We start from the raw sequence: 19138 nt of genomic DNA on the forward strand, positions 1-19138 counted from the left end.
TTCACTCCCTCTTGGGGCCATGGCTCCCTTCAAGTATGGCAGGCAGTTCTCCAAGCACACTCCCACCCCTCCAGTCCTCTGTACTCTTCCATCCTCAGCAAGATACTGGGCCCTGTTAGGCCTATACCAAGGTAGCTGCTCCACTCCCTCCCGCTCTGGAATTCTTAGGCCCTTGCACCCTCTTGCCCAGGAGTGTTTTCCTTTTTAGTTCACATTCGTCTCAGCCAGATACAAATGGGAGCTGCAAGCACTTGGAATGAAGCCACTGTCGATATGTCCATTAAATCCTAAGGCCCCCAAGAGGCCCAGGGAGGCTCTTGCTTCACCAGCTTCTCCTCGAACATTGCCTCTCCTCAACTTTTTAAAAATGTCTTATTATTGTTAATAAGCAATTCATTTACATGATTCAAAAGTCAATACTGTAAGTAATGTGTACATGAGAAGTCTTAGTTCCACCTCTGCCTCATTTTATTCATTTTCTGTTCTTCTAATGGTTCTTGATATGAATGCGTGTGTGTATACATACAAATAATGGAAGTCATAACACAGATTATGCTAAATTTTATCCCCCTTTCTTACCCCCAAAATGTTTGAATATGATGTAAACTGTACTCCACCTTGGTTTTTTGCACTTAAAAATACCTGGTCATATATATTTTTAAAATTTTAATTGTGATAAATACACAGAACATAAAATGTACCACATTAATCATTTTTAAATGTACAGCTCAGTGGTATTAATTCCATCCACATGGTTGTGCAACCATCATCACCATCTATCTTCGTAACTCTTTCATCTTGCAAAACTGAAACTCTGTACCCAGTGAACAATAATTCCACATGTTCTCCTCCCCACAACCTCTGGAAACCACCATTTACTTTCTATCTCTATCGATTTGACTCCGGTAAGTACATATATAAGTAGGATCATACAGTATTTGTCTTTTTGCGATTGGCTTAGCATAAAGTACTTGAGACTCATCCATGTTATAGCACATGTCAGAATTTTCTTCCTTTTGAAGGTTGAATATTCTGTTGTATGTATATGGCCACACTTTCTTTATCCATTCATCTATCAATAGATATTTGGGTTACTTCCACCTCTCGGCTATTATGAATAATGCTGATATAAACATGGGCGCACAAGTATTTCTGAAACCTTTCTTTGAGTTCTTTTGGATATCTACTCAGAAGTAAAATTGTTGGCTTATATGATAAATCTTTTTTAAATGTTTTGAAGAACCTCCATACTGTTTTCCATAGTGGTGGCTGTATCATTTTATATTCCCGCCAATGGTGCACAAGTTTTCAAAAATAGCATTAGTTATTTTCTGGATTTTTTGGTTTGGTTTGTTTCATTTTTGATAGTATCCATCCTAATGGGTGTGAGGTTTCATTGTGGGTTTGATTTGCGTTTCTCTAGAGATGACTGATATTAAGAATCTTCTCATGTGCTTGTTGACCATTTTGTCCTTAGCCTTTGCCTATTACAGACCTTGAATAACTTGCCAGCTTCAACAGTAACAGAAACATTTGGGCCCCCATCTGTAGGCCACATGTCTATTTGTAGTAGGGGAATATACCAGTAATATTTCATTTCCCTACTTCTTTCTGCTGAGTGTGTAAAATCTTCATCTGCCTCTGAGGTTAGTTCTTGCCATTTCTACAAGCTATAAAGACACTGCTGAATCATGGTGTCTTCACTACCTTAACTCTCTTTACTTTCTGTCTGACACATTCCTCCAGATTCCTCCCTAGAGAGGGAGAGACAAGTCAGTAAGTTCTGGGTCTCCTGAAGACATCCATTGTTTAAACAAACCCTGTCAAGGAAAGGTTCACTAATCAGGCCTAGTTCTTTTGCTATCCTTCTGCTTCTCCTCTGCCAGGCTTCACCTGCATCTTCCACTGGAGGACGTTTGTTGTGCATATTCCCCTGTAGATGATCAGTACTTCCACTTTCACCAGCTCTTGCATTCTGAAATTACCTAATCAGGCTCCAGATAATTCATGCTAATCTTTTCTATCTTCCTTTCTGAATATCCCTACATCAGTGGTTCTCAGCTTTGGCTGTAGATTGGCATTGGATGGGTAGATTTTTTTAAAGACTGATGTCTAGGCCTCACCCCCAGAGGCTTTTACTTAATTGATTTAATTGTAGCCAGAGTGTGGGGATTCTAATGTGCAGTCAGTGTTGAGAACTACTGACCTAAATTTTTGGAAAAATTTATCTTGTTAATGAATGATATTAATAAATCTTACTCTCTGTTATAACTTAAAAGGCTTGCCTCAATAGTATCATAGATGGGGCTATCTCTGGGGTAATCACCACAGTTAGTTCTCTAAGGTTTTATCCTCTGTTAATTATTGTTTGCACTTCAGGCTCTCTGATCCAATCACAAAGCCCCTTTCCTTATTATAGCTGTGAAAGCCATGTGTCTCTCTTTTTACCCTTCATATTTCTCTAGCCTGTCAGGAACAGGGTAGAAGAAAATATCTTTCCTACTTCACCCTCAAACGCCTTCTACAAGGAGGAATACACATTGGCAAATATTTGGTTCAAGGTTTGTTGGAAAGCCTTTGGAGGCTGATTTCTGTAATTCTAGAATTCTACTAAAAATTATCTAAAGATATGCCAGCTGGTGAATGCTATGTTAAAGATACATATGCAGCTGGAGAGGCAAGTAATTATGAGACTAGCAGCAAAATGAGTAGAAACAATAGTCAGGAAGATTAGCAATTTAAACTGCATAGAAACTAAGTCAATTTATCTCTCTTTGGAAACTTCAGAACCCTTTGCTTTTAGGTCAACTTATGGAATCACTCTCATTACATACCACTTCTAGAATCTGTGACTGGTGGAATTCTCATTCCTTAAACGCAAGATGCTATTGAAAGTCATCCAATTATTCTACTATGAAGAGGTAAACATAGTAAACATTTTCCCTTGATGCTAGTTAGGGTTTGTGTAGATCTGCTTAGGAGAAAGATCTTTTCTCCAATGACTTCAATCTGTAGTCCTGTGAGCTGCTTGGTGAAAATTGTCTCAAGTCCCAACAGTGGGACTGCTTCATGTTGTTTGGGTCATACAAAGACAGGAGGTGTGGTAACAGATAAGCCTCTAAGCAAGAAGTCATAGGGCTAGACCTTACCAAGGAGTCAGAAGTCTACACGGTTTGGTATAAACTGCAATTTATCAAGTGCAATTAACTTGCTATAACTGGAGCCCTTCAACTTCCTGGAAGGTGCAAAGGATTATCATAACCTAGCTAGTTCACAGACCCTGCCATGCCTTTGTGAGGCTTTTCTTAGTGCCCTAACCTCTTAGTTACCTAACCTTATCAGTTTACTCTTTAACTCTTCATAGTAGAATAATTGGATGATTTTCAACAACATACTGAGTAGCTTTCCAAGAATCCCATTGATAAGCTTATCCATTGCTGTCCACCTGCCAGCCTTTCTGTCTACTCATGAATTGATCATCACTATGCCTAATGGGCAACCCCAACTCTGCAGGTTAGATATACTCAGGTGCTTACCTGTGTGGCCCCAGACATTGAGTTCCTGCCTCCAACTGAGCTTTTTCCCAGGTCATATCACTGTGTGTTGTTCCTCAGTACCTACCTCATTTTAATGAGTCAGCCTGGTCTCAGGCCCCAGCCTTGCCTGGCCTCATCCTGTCATAGATCTACAAGCTCGTGCCTGACTTCAGTGGTGGTAAAGATCATCAGTGTGCAGCAAGACTTTAGAGTTCAGGTTCAAATTATGCTCTGCTACCTGCTAACAGTGAGGTTTTCCCAAGTCTCATTTTTCTCAGGCACAAAAATTGAGAATGAACAGTAATTACCTCATGGAATTGCTATGAGGTTTAAATGAAACAGTCCATGGAAAGCACTTAGCACAATGCCTAACATATTGTGAGTGCTCAATAAATACAATAGATGTTATCTGCATTACTTTAGTCGCAAGAAACATAAACCAACTCAGTTTTGCTCAAGAAACAATGGGACTTGTTGAAAGGCTACAGAGAAATTTCACAGAAGCCAGTTTCTATGTAGTAAGGACAGATGGATGTCCAGGAAACGGGAAGTCACAGACAACCACTCCCTGACTCTCTGATTCTGACTCTGTCTCTCTGTCATTTCTGCTTCTTGCTGCCTGTTGACTTCTCTCTACTGATTCTCTGAGTACCTTTTTTCTCAGCTTACTCACATCCTGTGGCAGACTGCTAGTCGTTCTCCAATATCCATTCTTTTTTTCCCTTCCTTTAACAATAGAGCCCTTTCATTTAGTTGTTGGATACGTGGCCTCCTTGCTAAACATTATATTTTCTGGACTCCCTTGCAGCTAGGTGTGGCCACTTGATCAAGTTCTGGGTTCATGTACACATGGCATATGTAACTTTGTCATCATAGGAAAGGGCAGCCTCCTTCTGCATCCTTTTGACTGCAACATAAGTATAGTAGTAAGCTATTTTGGACTGTGCCACCCTAACAATGAGTAGGCCAGAAGCCTAGGTCTCCACCAATGGGAAATTGCTATGTCAAGTCTGGGCTCGAGAAAAACAATATCTCCTACCTTTTTTCGGGCATTTTATTTTGTCTTTAATACAGTGGTTGAATCTGTGGCCTAACAGATGAATCATTTACTCTCAGGGGCTTGGGTAGATTTGCCCTCTCTTGGTCCTAAATCACTATCACAAACACTCATCATTGTCCAATCAACCCAAATACTTAGTTTTCATTTCCAAATTCTGATGAGAAGGAATTTGATTGCCCAAGCTCAGGTCAAGTAAATAGCCTGGTCTAATCATCTTTAACTGAAAATAACTGGGGTTTTGGGGTTGAGTAGTGAGGAGGCAAGTCACGTGGTACAGACAGCTGCCCCAGCCAAAGACTATCAGTGTTGTAGGTTCACTGATAGTAGGATATAGAAGAGATAATAATTACTGGCTTGCCTAAACCCATGAGGTATTATATTATACAAATACATAGAAAATAAGCTTTTGTTAGTTTTTTTATATAAAAGCTTCTAACATATGTTGTGGATCAGTACAGATTCCAGGCAAAGCCCCAGAACCCCAGAACCCTCTACTTCTGTAGGACTACCTGATAGTCACTGAATAAAATGAACATCCTGTACATATAAAGATCCTGAATCATCAAAATATGCTTCAAATATGTTTATTTATTGAGTTGATGAAGCCTAAAAAGTGCACTTATAGATTTTACAAACATTTCTAGCCCAATGTTTTATCTAAATTAATCAGAAAACTCAACTTATTCAGTTACTTTATACTCTGCATACTTAAGTTACCCAAGATGTTATCTGTGAAGTTGTTTAGCTATGACATTGTCAAAACCTTTTTATGATACGTAACTAAACTGCTTGCAATTTGTACATTTTGCTTCCATAATTTCATACTTAGGTTTAAGTGTCATACTTAAATTATAGATCAATATCAAGGAATAATGTGAGATTATTGGAGATATAGTCTCTGAGATGTTCCTTGTCAGTGAAGCCATTTGATTTCTACCAAGCCTAATACAGCAGCTTTTCCAACGGTGTGTTCTGCAAACCACTGGTACTCATAGATATTCTGGGACAAAAGGAATTCCACTGTAAAATAAATTTGGAAAAGATGCTGCAAGTTATATTTCCCTGTTGAAGTCTCATAATGCTATGTGTAATGAAGGCACTGAGATGTCCAGCTGAACCAAAACATGTGACATTTGTCCTCCCATTTTTCCTCAAAATTTTATACTTTGGAAAATGTTGTGTACACGTGTGTACTGCAACGGGCAGGGCAAATGTGACAATGAGGCTATGGGCAGAATTTTAAGAAACAGGCCAAAGTAGCTTAAGCAGGGATGAGGTTGCTCAAGAAAGACAAACTTTTAAGCCATAAGGACTATATACATGTCTAAATGAGCTAAAAAGTGTGAAGAGACATGTATTTTAATTTTACCACCAGGGTTATGGCCCTACCTAAAAACACAGACATTTGTCTAGTACTTTATCATTTACAGGGCAACTATAGATGTATATAAATTACACTTAATCCTCATATTAACCTCATGATGTGTACTCCTCATATTAACCTCATGATGTGAAGTGTTATCCTATTTTTTAAATGAGAGAGGTAAATATTAGAGTGGTTAGGGACTGGGCCTAGGACATGAGGACACACAGCAAGGAAAAGGTAAAGGTGAGATTACTCGGCAAAAGAAAGACTATCTTTAAATAAGTTTGGAGAGGCTCAATACACCATAGATCATTGACCATTCTAAACTATTGTCAGCAGAAAAACTCCTCGGCCTTAGATATCCCCAAACCTATTTGCTTGCAACATGTTTGTTTAAGGTTATTTTTTTCCCACATTAATTTTCTATCAACTTTCTAGGGAACATACTTTGAAAATGGCTGCTCTGGATCATTGATTTCTTACCGGCCAAAGACAAGAATTATTATGGCCAGGAACTTCCCATAAATCATGGCCTATTAGTCAGACATTCCTGGAACTGGATTAAGGTTTACCTTCGTGGTTTATATAAAGAACACCCTTGCCAAGTAATTAATATGCCCTGATCTCCTTCCCCACTGCAATTTGCCCAAATTACTCGGGTGTGACTTAGCTTATAGAAGTTTTTTTCTTGTGCGTGGTTTCCAAGAATGGAGGCAGGTTGGTGCCTGTGTTACGGGTTGCTTAAAACATTTGGAATCTTATTTACCTTCTGGAAAATAAATGGGAAGCATGGGTCAAACTTTAAAAATGAATATTCCAGATGAAAAGAAACTGATAACCATACCCAGATGTTAATTTAGTGACTGCATCTCATGTGATGCCATGGCAATGGCAAATTCCAGTGTTTGGTGGACCAGTGTGGGGAATGTTTAAAGTCTTCCTGACTCCAGTTAAAAGCCAAGAGTTGTTTGTTGGGAAGGTCTTGCAAGGTCTTTCAGTTGCCATTTTTAAGTAGACCAATCTCCCGCCAGTCTATAGAAGTCATTATAAACACATCGAAGGATTACTCCAGGAGGGGTACCTAAGATTATATTATAAAAATGCAAAAACACAAAGACATACAAGCTACAATCTTCACCTTAAAAGCATTTTTGGAGGGAAAAGTTGATGTCATTTAAATGATTTCGATTTAAACTTTCCTCTAATGCATATTCATTCTGGGTGACTAACTGGAGAAAAGAGGGGCAACTTTGAGGGAATATTTACACCCTCAATCTTTTAAATGTTTTAAAATTAAAATCCACAGATCCATTATTTCTTCTGTTCTTTTTATGTTTTCTCTCCCATTCATAGTTGACATAGATAGCATGACATATTATTAAGTCTGTCAGTTTCTGTGAGCCTCAGTTTTCTCACACCTAAAATGAGAGGATTGGGCCAGAAACTGTTTAAGATTTCGTTGGATCTATGATTTTAGTGTAGTGCCTGGCCATGGTAGATACTGGATAAATAATTGTTGAATAATTCTGTATACTTAGTCACATATTTTGACCTCTACCAAATACAATAGTTCTGCTTGGCTCCACAATTTATTAGTTCTGTGAACTTGAGCAAATTACCCTTCCTAAGGCTTTTTGGCCACATCTATTTTATGGAAAAAAAGTGCTCACCTCATTAGGTTAGTAGAGGATGAGATGAGTTGGCCTCCACCACCCTCAGGGCAACGCCTTTGATACAGCAAGCATGCAACAAATAGTTGCTGGTATTACCATATTAATAGATGCTTATAAGAAATAAGTATCAGTAACAGTAGGTCCATGGGAATTTCCAGACAGAAATTTCCACAGAGCTAGAAACGTTCTCTTTATGGGTTCTTGTCTGCCTCAGATGGCATCCATTACAGTGGGAAATGTGTTCATAGTCAGAAGGTTTTGCTATCTCCATGCTGCTAGTTCCTAGAAAATCACTTGCCTCACTGTGAATGTTCCCAAGTTCTTCATCTCCAGCCCACCTTCTCCATCTCCAACCCACAGTTTCTGCCCTACCATCATCTGGCTGACTCCTGTACTTTCCATTCTTGCCAGCTTTGTAACCTGCCCTTTCCTGGTCAGGGCACTTTCCTGATCATGGCACACTGCCTATGCTCTGTCCCTCTTCTCAGGCTCTCCCACTGAATGTGAGTTGCTTGACCATTTTGATGTTGACTATTTTATTCGCCACTCCACCCCAAGAACCTAAGCACGTAACAGGTGACCAACAAATATTTGCTGAATAAACAAATAAGGTATTCATTGCTGTTCCTGCTTTTAAGACAACTTGGTTTCAGATGAATGCTTAAAAATACTAAGATAGCCAAGTCTCAGGTCTTCTCAGTGTTAGATAAGTTCCAGGATGTGGATTATCCAAAGACTATGTAGTGAACTCTATAGCACCCTTCATGCTTATGTTTGAAAATGGTTGCCATTTTAGGGATTCAAAAGATGAAGCTACATTTTATATTATGACTCAGAAAGAAATGGTCAGGTTTTTCATTTCTCCATAATTTTCTGCACTCTTTATCAGATATGGCACATCAGTAGTCCTCTCCAACAGATGCATAGCCTATCTGTTTTTATTATGTCATCAAAGAACTAGAGGTTGGATAAGCATTTGAACTTCAATGGCTTGCTTCTTGCATTGTAAAGTAACCACTTAGGTGCAACTTAAGTTTATTCTGTATCATTTATAAACCAACAAGATGATGAAATGTCCCGAGGCTGCAAAAAGTAGCTGAGAGTAAACTGTAAGACAGATCTGTTTTAAAATACAGAGTCTTCCTTCCCTTTGACAAGGAGAAGAAATTTCATCTACCTGTAAGTTTGGCTCTTATGGTTGTTAAAACTGATGCAGGGATGACCTCCATATTTATTTCATTAAAATCCCCTGAAACTTCTTTTAATATCTGTGTCTAAAAAAGGTTCACTCTTTGGAGATTACATTATGAAGTAAATTTTATTTGAAAGCTAATTCCAAAAGAACACATTTTGGCTTGGCTCATCTTCAATGTAACAAATAACCTAAAAAGAATCACTAATGTCATATTTTCAGATGTTATTATCAAGATAATATATAAGTAGAATTTTTCAAAACTACTATACATGGTCAAGATAATGTTTATGCAGTGTCAAATTTAATTTAAGCTAGAGGTCTACGAAACAGTCTGAATGGTATTGTGAACTTAGAAATAACAGTAGAGATCTTCTCCAGGAGCAATGACTGAATTTATTCACTCTTTGGTAAGTGGTTACTTCGTGTTGGGCATTGCCTTGTGCTCATGATGTACAATTCATTCATTGATTTATAAATGCTTTCAAAAATATGCCTTGAATATAGATATGCCAGGCACAATTCTAGATGCTGCTGATGAACAAGTCACACATGGTCCCTGCCACTAAGTAGCTTACATTACATGATGGAGGGAGTTGTAAAATATAGACATATAAGAAACATGTGCCTCAGACTAATCTTCTTCAAAGAGCAACCCTAAGATAAATAGCAAACTTTTCAACAAAAAGTAAGAAAGCAGAAGTCAATGGAATGATATTTTTAAGTGCTAAAAGAAAAAAAAACCCTGCTAGTCTAGAATTCTATATTCTAAAATAATTTTCAAATATTATAGCAAACCAAAGACATTTTCAGTCAATTAAAAGTTGAGCAAAGTTGTCATTAGCAGACCTGCAATACAAGAATTATTAATGTAAGTTCTCCAGGTTGAAAGAAAATGACCCCAAATATCTGACAGAAGAAAAGAAGATTCTCCAGGATGTTTATATATATATAATTTTATATATTATTTACATTATATATTTTGTATATGTAATATATATTATATATTAATAATATATGTATTTTTTTGAGACAGGGTTTTGCTCTGTCACCTAGGCTGGAGTGCAGAGGCATGACCATAACTCACTCACTACAGCCTTGATATCTCAGGCTCAAGCAATCCTCCTGCCTCAGCCTCCCTAGTAGCTGTGACTATAGGCATGTATCACCACACCCAACTAATTTATTTTTATTTTTATTTTTTGTTTTAGTATTTAGTACAGATGAGGTTTCACTATGTTGCCCAGGCAAGTCTTGAACTCCCAAACTCAAGTGTTTTTCCCTCCTTGGCCACTGAAAGTGCTGGGGTTACAGACATGAGTTACTGTCTTGCCCCCATATTTAAAAAAATTTTTTATTTTATTTTTACATTCTTTAAAGCAGCAACAACCATCATGTTGTGTAGGGTTTGTGTCATTTGTGAATGTAAAATATTAAAAACAATATCACAAAGGCAGGAGGAAAGTAAATGGAGCTAAACTATTTTGAAGTTTTTGCACTACTCATGAAGTGGTGAAACTACTAATTTAAGGTAAATTATACTTAGTCTGGAATGAGATGCATATTACAATCATTAAATTATGTTTTATATTCACTAGAAATATAATTCCAAAATGTTTAAGAACTAACAGAAAAAGCAAAATGGAATGCTAAAAAATACTTCACTAATTAAACAGAAGTCAAGAAAGCATCATCAAAGGAGCAAAAAACAGATGATTTAATACAGATGAAAAACAAAATAGGAGACTTATACCCAAATATATTAGTAATTACATTAAATGTAAGTGGATTAAATACTATAATTGAAAAACCAAGCTTGCCAGAGTGGATTTTAAAAATTATCCCAAATAATTCCTGCTTGTAAGATACACATTAAATCTAAGGACACAGATAGGGTGAAAGTCAAAGGATGGTAAACGTATACCATGCAAACACTAACCAAAGGAAAGCTGGCACAGCTATGTTACAAACAGACAAAGTATACTTTAAGACAAAGAGTAATACTAGATATATAAAGAGTGGCATTTCATGATAAAAAGGGTCAATTCAACAGGAAAACACAATTCTAAATGTATACACATCTAATAATATATCTTTAAAATATATAAAACAAAAATTGTTTAAACTACAGAAATTCACAATCATACATGTAGATTTAAAAATATCTGTTTCTGTAACTGATAAAATAAGAAGACAAAAAGGCAGTATCCCAAAACTGCAGCATATATTCTTTTTCAATCAGACCTGGCAAAACCCATCAGCCTTAGATGATGAGAGGGCACTTTGACTAAAGTATTGATATTAAACCAAATTAAAGTCACCTGAATTACGATAATATATTCTGGGAGTAACATAGACACTCTGTTAAGCCTAGGGAAATCCATAAAAATGAGGTGCAGCCTTTTCCTTCAATGAACTCATACTTTAATAATAATAATAATGATAACCAGGGTTTACACAGCAGTTTTTGTGTGCAAGCAACTATTTCAAATGCTTTATTTGTATTAATTCCCCCAAGAACCCAGTGAGGTGGGTTATTATCTCCCATTTCACAGATGACAAAACCGAGGCACTGAGAAGCCAATCACTTCATCAAAGGTCAACTCAGCTAATAAGTGCCAGATCTGGGATTTGAACCCAGAGTTCTGGCGCGCTCCCATGTTCTTATTTCCGTTAGTCGTCTTTGAGAGTGAGCACTTCTTTCCTTACCAGGATTTAGGGTTGGGTAGAAGTACTTTGGAAAGCGTATCTGGTGAGTGGGCTGAAGCCCTCGTCTGGGCCGAAAAAAAAGCCCTCAGATCCGTCTTTTAGTTGCTTCTCTTCGTTTTTTCTCTCCGGTTTCTCATCACTCCAACCAGCTGCGACCAGACCCAGGAAGAAGGCGGCGGCGGCGGCCTGGGAGGAGCCGAGCTCGGGCAACTGCACGGCCCGCGCCGGGCCCAGGAAGCGCTGCGGCCCAGCGGGCAGGAAGCGCGAGCGGCCCGAGCGCTGCAATAGCGGCAGTGGCTGCGGCTGCAGCGGTGACTAGGACCGCCTGGAGCTCGACTGGGCCCCCGGCAGGGGCAAGCGCGCGGGGCGCGAAGGAGCGCGTCAAACTTGAAGGGTCAAAGTGTAATGGGCAGCTTTTGATTTTGGGGGCAACCAACTGGGACATGATTGGTGAAAAGGAGTGCCTAAACAGCAAGCTGCTTACCGCAATCTCGGCCAGAATGTGTGGGGGCCCCACAGGTATGGGTGCCTGGTGGCGGTCCGGGTGCCCACAGTGGTCTCCGGTTCCTGTGCTGCGCACAGCCTCCTCATCACCACTGAAGGGAAGCTGTGGAAATGAGAAGGCGGCAGCTGGGACATGGCGACACGAAGAGAGTAGAGGCCTCCAGACTCATCGAGGGTTTCTGCCATGAAGTTATCATGTCTGCAGCATGTGGGCGGAACCACACCTTGGCCTTGACAGAAACGGGCTCCGTGTTTGCGTTTGGGGAGAACAAGATGGGGCAGCTGGGCCTTGCCAACCAGACAGACTCTGTCCGCAGCCCCGTGTAGATAATGTATAACGGCCGGCATTTACTAAAATGGCCTGTGGGGCTGAATTCAGTATGATAATGGACTGAAAAGGAAACCTCTATTCCTTTGGGTGGCCTGAATATGGTCAGCTGGGACACAACTCGGATGGGAAGTTCATCTCCCGGGCACAGCGGATAGAGTACGACTGCGAACTGGTACCCCCGCGAGTGGCCATCTTCATCGAGAAGACAGATTCTGCCTGTACCAAAAGGTGGTTGTGCGAGACGTGGCCTGTGGTGCTAACCACACGCTAGTCATGGACTCCCAGAAGCGAGCCTTCTCCTAGTGCTTCGGTAGCTATGCCCGGCTGGGCCACACAGAGCAGAAGGACGAGATGGTCCCTCACCTGGTGAAGCTGTTTGACTTCCCTGGGCGTGGGGTGTCCCAGATCTATGCTGGTTACACCTGCTCCTTGGCCCTCAGTGAAGTGGGTGGTCTGTTTTTCTGGGGGGCCACCAACACCTGCCGTGAATCTGCCATGTACCCGAAAGCAGTGCAGGACCTCTGTGGCTGGAGAATCTGGATCCTGGCTTGGGGGAAGAGCAGCATCGTTGTGGCCGCCGATGAGAGCACCAGCAGCTGGGGCCCAACGCCGACCTTCGGGGAACTGGTCTACGGAGACCACAAGCCCAAGTCTGCCACTGCAGCCCAGGAGGTGAAGACTCTGGATGACATTTTCTCAGAGGAGGTCGCCATGGGCTACTCACACTCCTTGGTGATAGCAAGAGACGAAAGTGAGACCAAGAAAGAAAAGATCAAGAAACTGCCAGAATACAACCCTGAACCCTCTGGATGCTCCCGGAGACTCCTCCGACTCCACACCTCTCGCGGCAGCTGTCATTTCCATATGCATTGGGACGTGAAGTCAAACAAGGAATTTAAAAAAGCAAAAGTTGACCGAAGATGCATTTTTGTTTGGACTCTCTGAGGTTCCGTTTTACAAGTGATCCAACCTTAACTTCTTTTTTCTGTATGCTTTCCAAAGTACGTTTTTTCCCCCTTGCTGTCGATTTAAAATACTTGCTAATAGTTGACTTACGATTCCTACAAAAGAGACAGAAACTTTGAGCAATGTAGGTTTTTTTTAAAGTTTTTTCTTCCTCTCCTGAATACACTCCCCAAAACACCCCTTTCCAATTATAATTAGCATTGCGATCCAAGCAGATGCTACATGGAAGAGGAATTGCCATTTACTCAAAAAAAAAAAAAAAAAAAAAAAAAAAAAATTGTCCCTTACAGGAACCGGCGGCAGCTAGGCAAAGTCAGTTCCTTGCTGGCTCACCTCCATCCAAAATCATGCTCCTGTGCTTCGGAAGCAGGTCACTCCTTTCCCGCTTTTTCTTGCAGATCGTACTAGGCCGGTGTCGGTTCTGTTTCTCCGCTTGGCGGCCCGTACGCCCACAGCCTTCTGGCTGCGACACTATAGAATCTGCCCTGTCCGTGGCGGTGGGGGATTGGGAGTCTGTGTTTAGCCGTTTATATCGACCTCAGCTGTTAATGAAGTCCAAATGAAAATCAGGTGATGGTGGAACCATGGGGACTTGGAGGTGGGGCAGAGGTGGGAACATTTGTATCTGTTGAGTCGGCTTCGGCTTCGTGGCTTCCTGTGGAGCCAGGGCTGAGCCTTGTTAGGCGTACTCGCCACTTAGAGACTGATCAACCAGCAGTGAAGTGGATTCTCCAGTCCTTGCAAGAAGGATCAGCCCTTTCCATAGCAGCGCTGACCACCCTGTGCCTTGGCCTCCTTTTCTACCCCGCCTGCATCTTGCCTTGCACTGTCCGTCCTGTTGCTGAGACTTGGGGTACCCTTCTGCTGACTCAGCTCCCTTTAGTCACGTTTGCTTGGCTCTGGTACCAAATAGTTGGGATTACTGAAGAGTCCCCTTCCTCGAGTGTCAGCACGGATGCTGTGACTGCCACCCGCATCCCCATCAAGTGCCTGAACTCGCCGCCGTGTGCGCTGTGCTGAGTGAGTTTTGAGGTGCCTTTTCTGGAACCCTCTTCTCGCCTGGACCCAAGAGAGGTGACAGCGCTGGCTGGGGTTCTTGGTTTCCAGAGGGTCTGGACTGGTTAGGGTACTTTAAAATAGATATTTAGTTCAGCGGTGCTTGTGGGGAGTTGGGAATAGAACTTAAGTGTGAGACTTGGGTGGATGGGAAATGGTTAAATATTGGTCTCTTCAAGTTTTTGTTTTTGTTTTTGTTTTGTTTTGTTTTGTTTTGCTCTTGTTACCACTTGTCACTGTCTCCATGCTAAAATGCCAAAAATGATCTTGTTGCTCCACCCCAGTCTCTCCTTACCATGACTCCTGCCCTTGGAGGCCACATAGCAGTGTCTGTCCCGCCAGTCCCAAGGCCTGTGGGAGGAGACTGGCCTGCATCTCTCTAAGACTTAGTCTGACGCCAGGCGCATCTTTTGTTCTGTGTTCAATCAGTAGTCCAGGGGAGAAGCTTCTGCCACTTCAGAGCTTTGCTAAACTAACCTAATTTGTCCATATCACCCCAAAACCACCATCTCTGACTCAGGCTTCCATGGGATAACCTGATCCGTTTCCCTGGACAGTTTTCTTTCCTGGAAGGCAGCCCGGTCACCTGTGCTCCTGGCACCCTTGAGGTCTCTCCTTTGAGTTGTGGTCACCGAGAGGGTTGAAGAAGCAGCACTGGAGGTCCCAGCCTTTGCAGGAGCTGCCCTGGGTGGAGCTGGACTTAGATCTTCTGGTGGCCAGCCACTTCTAGAACCCTGGAGCAGGAAAGTGGCCTTCGAAGTGAAGACTGCCTTGTCCCCCACCTCCTTTTGGCTTAGATTGAAAAATGAACTTCCTAATGGGTTAAATCCTTTAAAACAAGGAGTTGGGGAGAAGGGCGTCGTGCACGCCTTGAGAGGTACACAGTTGCCCAGCTGGGAGCGTGTTAGGCGGTGACCCCGTGGGCAACTGACTGGTCTTCCAGCTCAGGAAAAAGAATTTGAAAGAGGCTTAGAGTGAAGCGGAATCAAAGAGGAGGATGTGATTTGGTCGAAGGTGCTTGGTTTAGTGCTGTAATTGTCATATATATATTTCTTGAAGTAAACATTTTAAATGAACGACATCATTGTCTACTAAAAAAAAAAAAAAGTACTTTGGGAAAAGGAGAATGGGGGGATTTTCCCCCCAGGATCCCTTAGGGTCCCGTCTTTGGAACTTCAAGGAAGCCCACATTTTCCTATGTAGTCAGTAAAGGAGTAGCCATCTTACCTTCCACTCTGAGGGCTGGTCTGCAGGATGTGGTCTCTGGGCACATAATTAACCTCTAAAATAGAGGGGGTATTCCTGAGCCAGCCATCTGCACACATTGAGTTTAGATGTGTTGTCTTAGATGAAGCATTTGCTCATTCTAGAACCTCAACCCAGCAGCACACAAGGATAGCTAACTAATAAATTTTCCTAAGTGAATTTCTGGGGAGACTGGCAATTGAATCTTCCTTCTTCCAGAGCAACAGTACCACTGGCAGCATTTGCAAAAATCCCAGTAATTAGATTAATTTGCTAAATGCTACTGCAGATTCCAGGAGTATTTTAGACTTGATTTTATTTTGCTGTGTATGCTTTGTTTATTTCTTTATTACTGCTGTGGTTTAATTAATTTTTCTCAATTTTACACTGGCCTTTCCTCCAAGGAGTCTGAGAGGTACCCTCTCAATGAGAGCTTCTTGTTCATCTTTGGTTTTTGGCATAGGAATTTTTCTTTATATTTTTGCTGTAGGGTTTCTCAGCCTGGGCACTATTGACATTTTGGGCCACATATATCTTTGTCATGGCAGCTGTCCTGTGCGTTTTGGAATGCTTGGTGGCATTCTTGGATTTTAACCACCTGATGCCAGTAACACCTGCACCTTCAGTTGCGACACCAAAAATGTCTTCAGACAATGTCAAATGAGGAGGGAAGAACCACTGCTTTAGTTCATGGTTCATAATAGGAAGAAAATTAAATACAGTCATAAAGTCCCAGTTATTAAATTTCTACACAACCAACTCCAGTGCAAATGGCAGACACCTGCAAGCTCCATCCTGAATGATTGTGAGATCTTGACAGCACAAACTTAGCCAGTTTCTAGCCCTGGGCCAGGCATAGTGTCTTCAGAAAATATTCATTTTGAAGTGAATGATTAACACATAAAAATTCTTTCTAATGTCACAAATTTAGCGTAACTGGATGTCAAATAAACCAAATAATGTGGCTGGCTTGTTTGATTTTACACTGAATTTGCTGGCTTGCATTCATTCATTTGTATATTCGTTTATTCTTTGGCTCAGCAGATCTTGCTACACCTGAGCAACCTGGCCTAATGGTTCATGGCACAGGTGCTGATGCTGGTGCTGTATTACCTGGATGCAAGCTCCGTTATTGCTACTCATTGGTTTTATGACCCCCGGCAAGTTTACTGACCTTTTTGTGCCTCAGTTTCCTCATCGGCAAAACAGAGAGGATGCATATGCATTGTACATACCTTAAAGAGTTAATTACAAGAATTCAGTTACTTAATATATTTTAAGTGCTTAGACTGTTCTCAGACACCTAGTAAGCGGTATATATGTTTGCTATTATTATACCTAGTTGAGAAGGTAAAGAAGGATAAAGTGAAAGATGTGCATCAGAATAGCTCTAATTCGAGGCAGAATATAATACCTGTTGTAAGAGAAGTTCAAACTAAATGTGACAAAGAAGCAAGACCGTAGCCAATGGAGGGGTAGAGAAAGCAGAGATAACCTCATGACAGAGGAGATGTTTGAGTTGGGCTTTGCGCAGGGTACCATGTGAGGGGGGCATCTGGAGGAGGCAACAATAGAAGCAAAGTTGTGAGGATACATGAAGGGAATTTCTGATGGTCCTATTGAGCTGGAATTTAGGGAGATGATGGGAAATAGGTCTGACAACACAAGTTAGGGATTGACTAAAGAATTATGTAAAGTCTGAAACTTAGTGGGGCTGGGCTTTGTATCACTGTTTCCTTACTTACTATGTCCTAGACATGTTATGAAACTCTCCAAGCTTCAGATTTCTAACCTTAAAATGGGCAATGTTTACCTCCAGAATTGTGAGGATTAGTAGAAATAATAAAAAGGAAGAGTTTAGTACAATGCCCATAAACAGGATTTATCATTATTATTATCCTGAAAAAGAACCTGAATTGGGAAAAAAAAGGAGGGATAAAGCCAGAAGTACTTGGGTATTTGTCCATGCTGGTTGAACAGAGACAGGTGCCTTACAATGCTTTGCCGGTGACAAAGCAGGATGATGATGACTAGAACAAGAATCCAGATAACACTTATTTGATAAAACAAAGTATGTCGAGTAACTGCCCCATGCCAAGCACTGTGTTGCATACAGAGGATAAAACACGTAGGAACTAGTGCACGCTGACAAGTGAGAACATGGAGTATCTGACTTTCTGTTTCTGAGTTATTTCACTTAAGATCATGTCCTCCAGTTCCATCCATGTTGCTGCAAAAAAAACCATGATTTCATTCTTTTTTCATGACTAAGTAGTAGTCCATGGTGTGTGTGTGTGTGTGTGTGTGTATATATATATGTATACATACACACATATATGCATATATCACATTTGCTTTATCTCATTATTCATTTATGGACACTTAGGTTAATTTCATGATTTTGCTATTGTAAATAGCGTTGTGCTAAACATATGAGTGCAGGTATCTTTTTGATATAATAATATTTTTCCTTTGGGTAGATATTCAGCAGTGGGAGATTTCTGTATTAAAGGGTGGTTCTATTTGTAGTTCTTTGAGAAAGCTCCACACTGTTTTCCATAAAGATTGTACAAATTTACATTTGCACCAACAGTGTATAAGCATTCTCTTTTCTCTGCATCCTCACCAGCATCTGTTATTTTTTGACTTTTTAATAATAGCCATTCTGACTGGTATAATATAGTATCTCATTGTGGTTTTAATATGCACTTCTCTGATGATCAGTGGCATTCATCAGTGGCATTTCTTATACTTATTGGCAGTTTGTATTTCTTCTTTTGAACAATGTCTGTTCATGTCTTTTGCCCACTTTGTAATGGGGTCATTTGGTTTTTCCCTTGTTGAATTGTTTGAGTTCCCTGTAGATTCTAGATATTAGTCCTTTGTTGGATGCATAGTTTGCCAATATTTTCTCCCATTCTGTAGATTGTCTTTCATTCTGTTGATTATTTCTTTTGCTGTGCAGAAGCTTTTTAGTTTAATTAATTTCCATTTGTCTATTTTTGCTTTTGTTGCATTTGCTTTTGAGGCTTGAATCATGAATTATTTTCCTAGGCCAATGTTCAGAAAAGTTTTTCCTAGGTTTTCTTCAAGAATTTTTATAGTTTCAGGTTTTGCATTTAAATCTTAAATCCATCTCCAAAATACCAAGTTATTTTGTTTTTGCTTTTATGTAAAGAAGGTGGTGAACATGAGAGAGGGCTGGGAGAGGCGGGTATACAGCGCTTTCATAAAGCACAGGAAAACTTCTTTAAAATTCTTTTTCCTCATTGTATTTCACATCCACTGTCTCAACTCCTGCAGGTGCTTTAGTCTCTCTCTTCCCCGATTCCCACCTCATCTCCAATTTGGCCCCTCTAAACCCGATGCTGCAGACTTCCTTTTTTCTCCCCACCCACCCTAGTTCAATTCTTTATTACGTGGATTGACTTCACCTTTCCTGTCTCTCAATTACTACTGGTTCTCTCAGTCCCTAGATTTTGTATAATCAATGGACCAGG

At 40.7% G+C, this 19138-nt stretch overlaps 1 pseudogene; it reads left to right on the plus strand.

Annotated features, from left to right (window-relative positions):
* The first annotated feature begins 11485 nt into the window (after positions 1-11485).
* LOC111549793 lies at positions 11486-13900 on the plus strand (annotated as a pseudogene).
* Positions 13901-19138: the final 5238 nt, after the last annotated feature.

This window comes from Piliocolobus tephrosceles, chromosome 5 (assembly GCF_002776525.5).
Source record: "Piliocolobus tephrosceles isolate RC106 chromosome 5, ASM277652v3, whole genome shotgun sequence".
Classification (NCBI taxonomy): Eukaryota; Metazoa; Chordata; class Mammalia; order Primates; family Cercopithecidae; genus Piliocolobus; species Piliocolobus tephrosceles.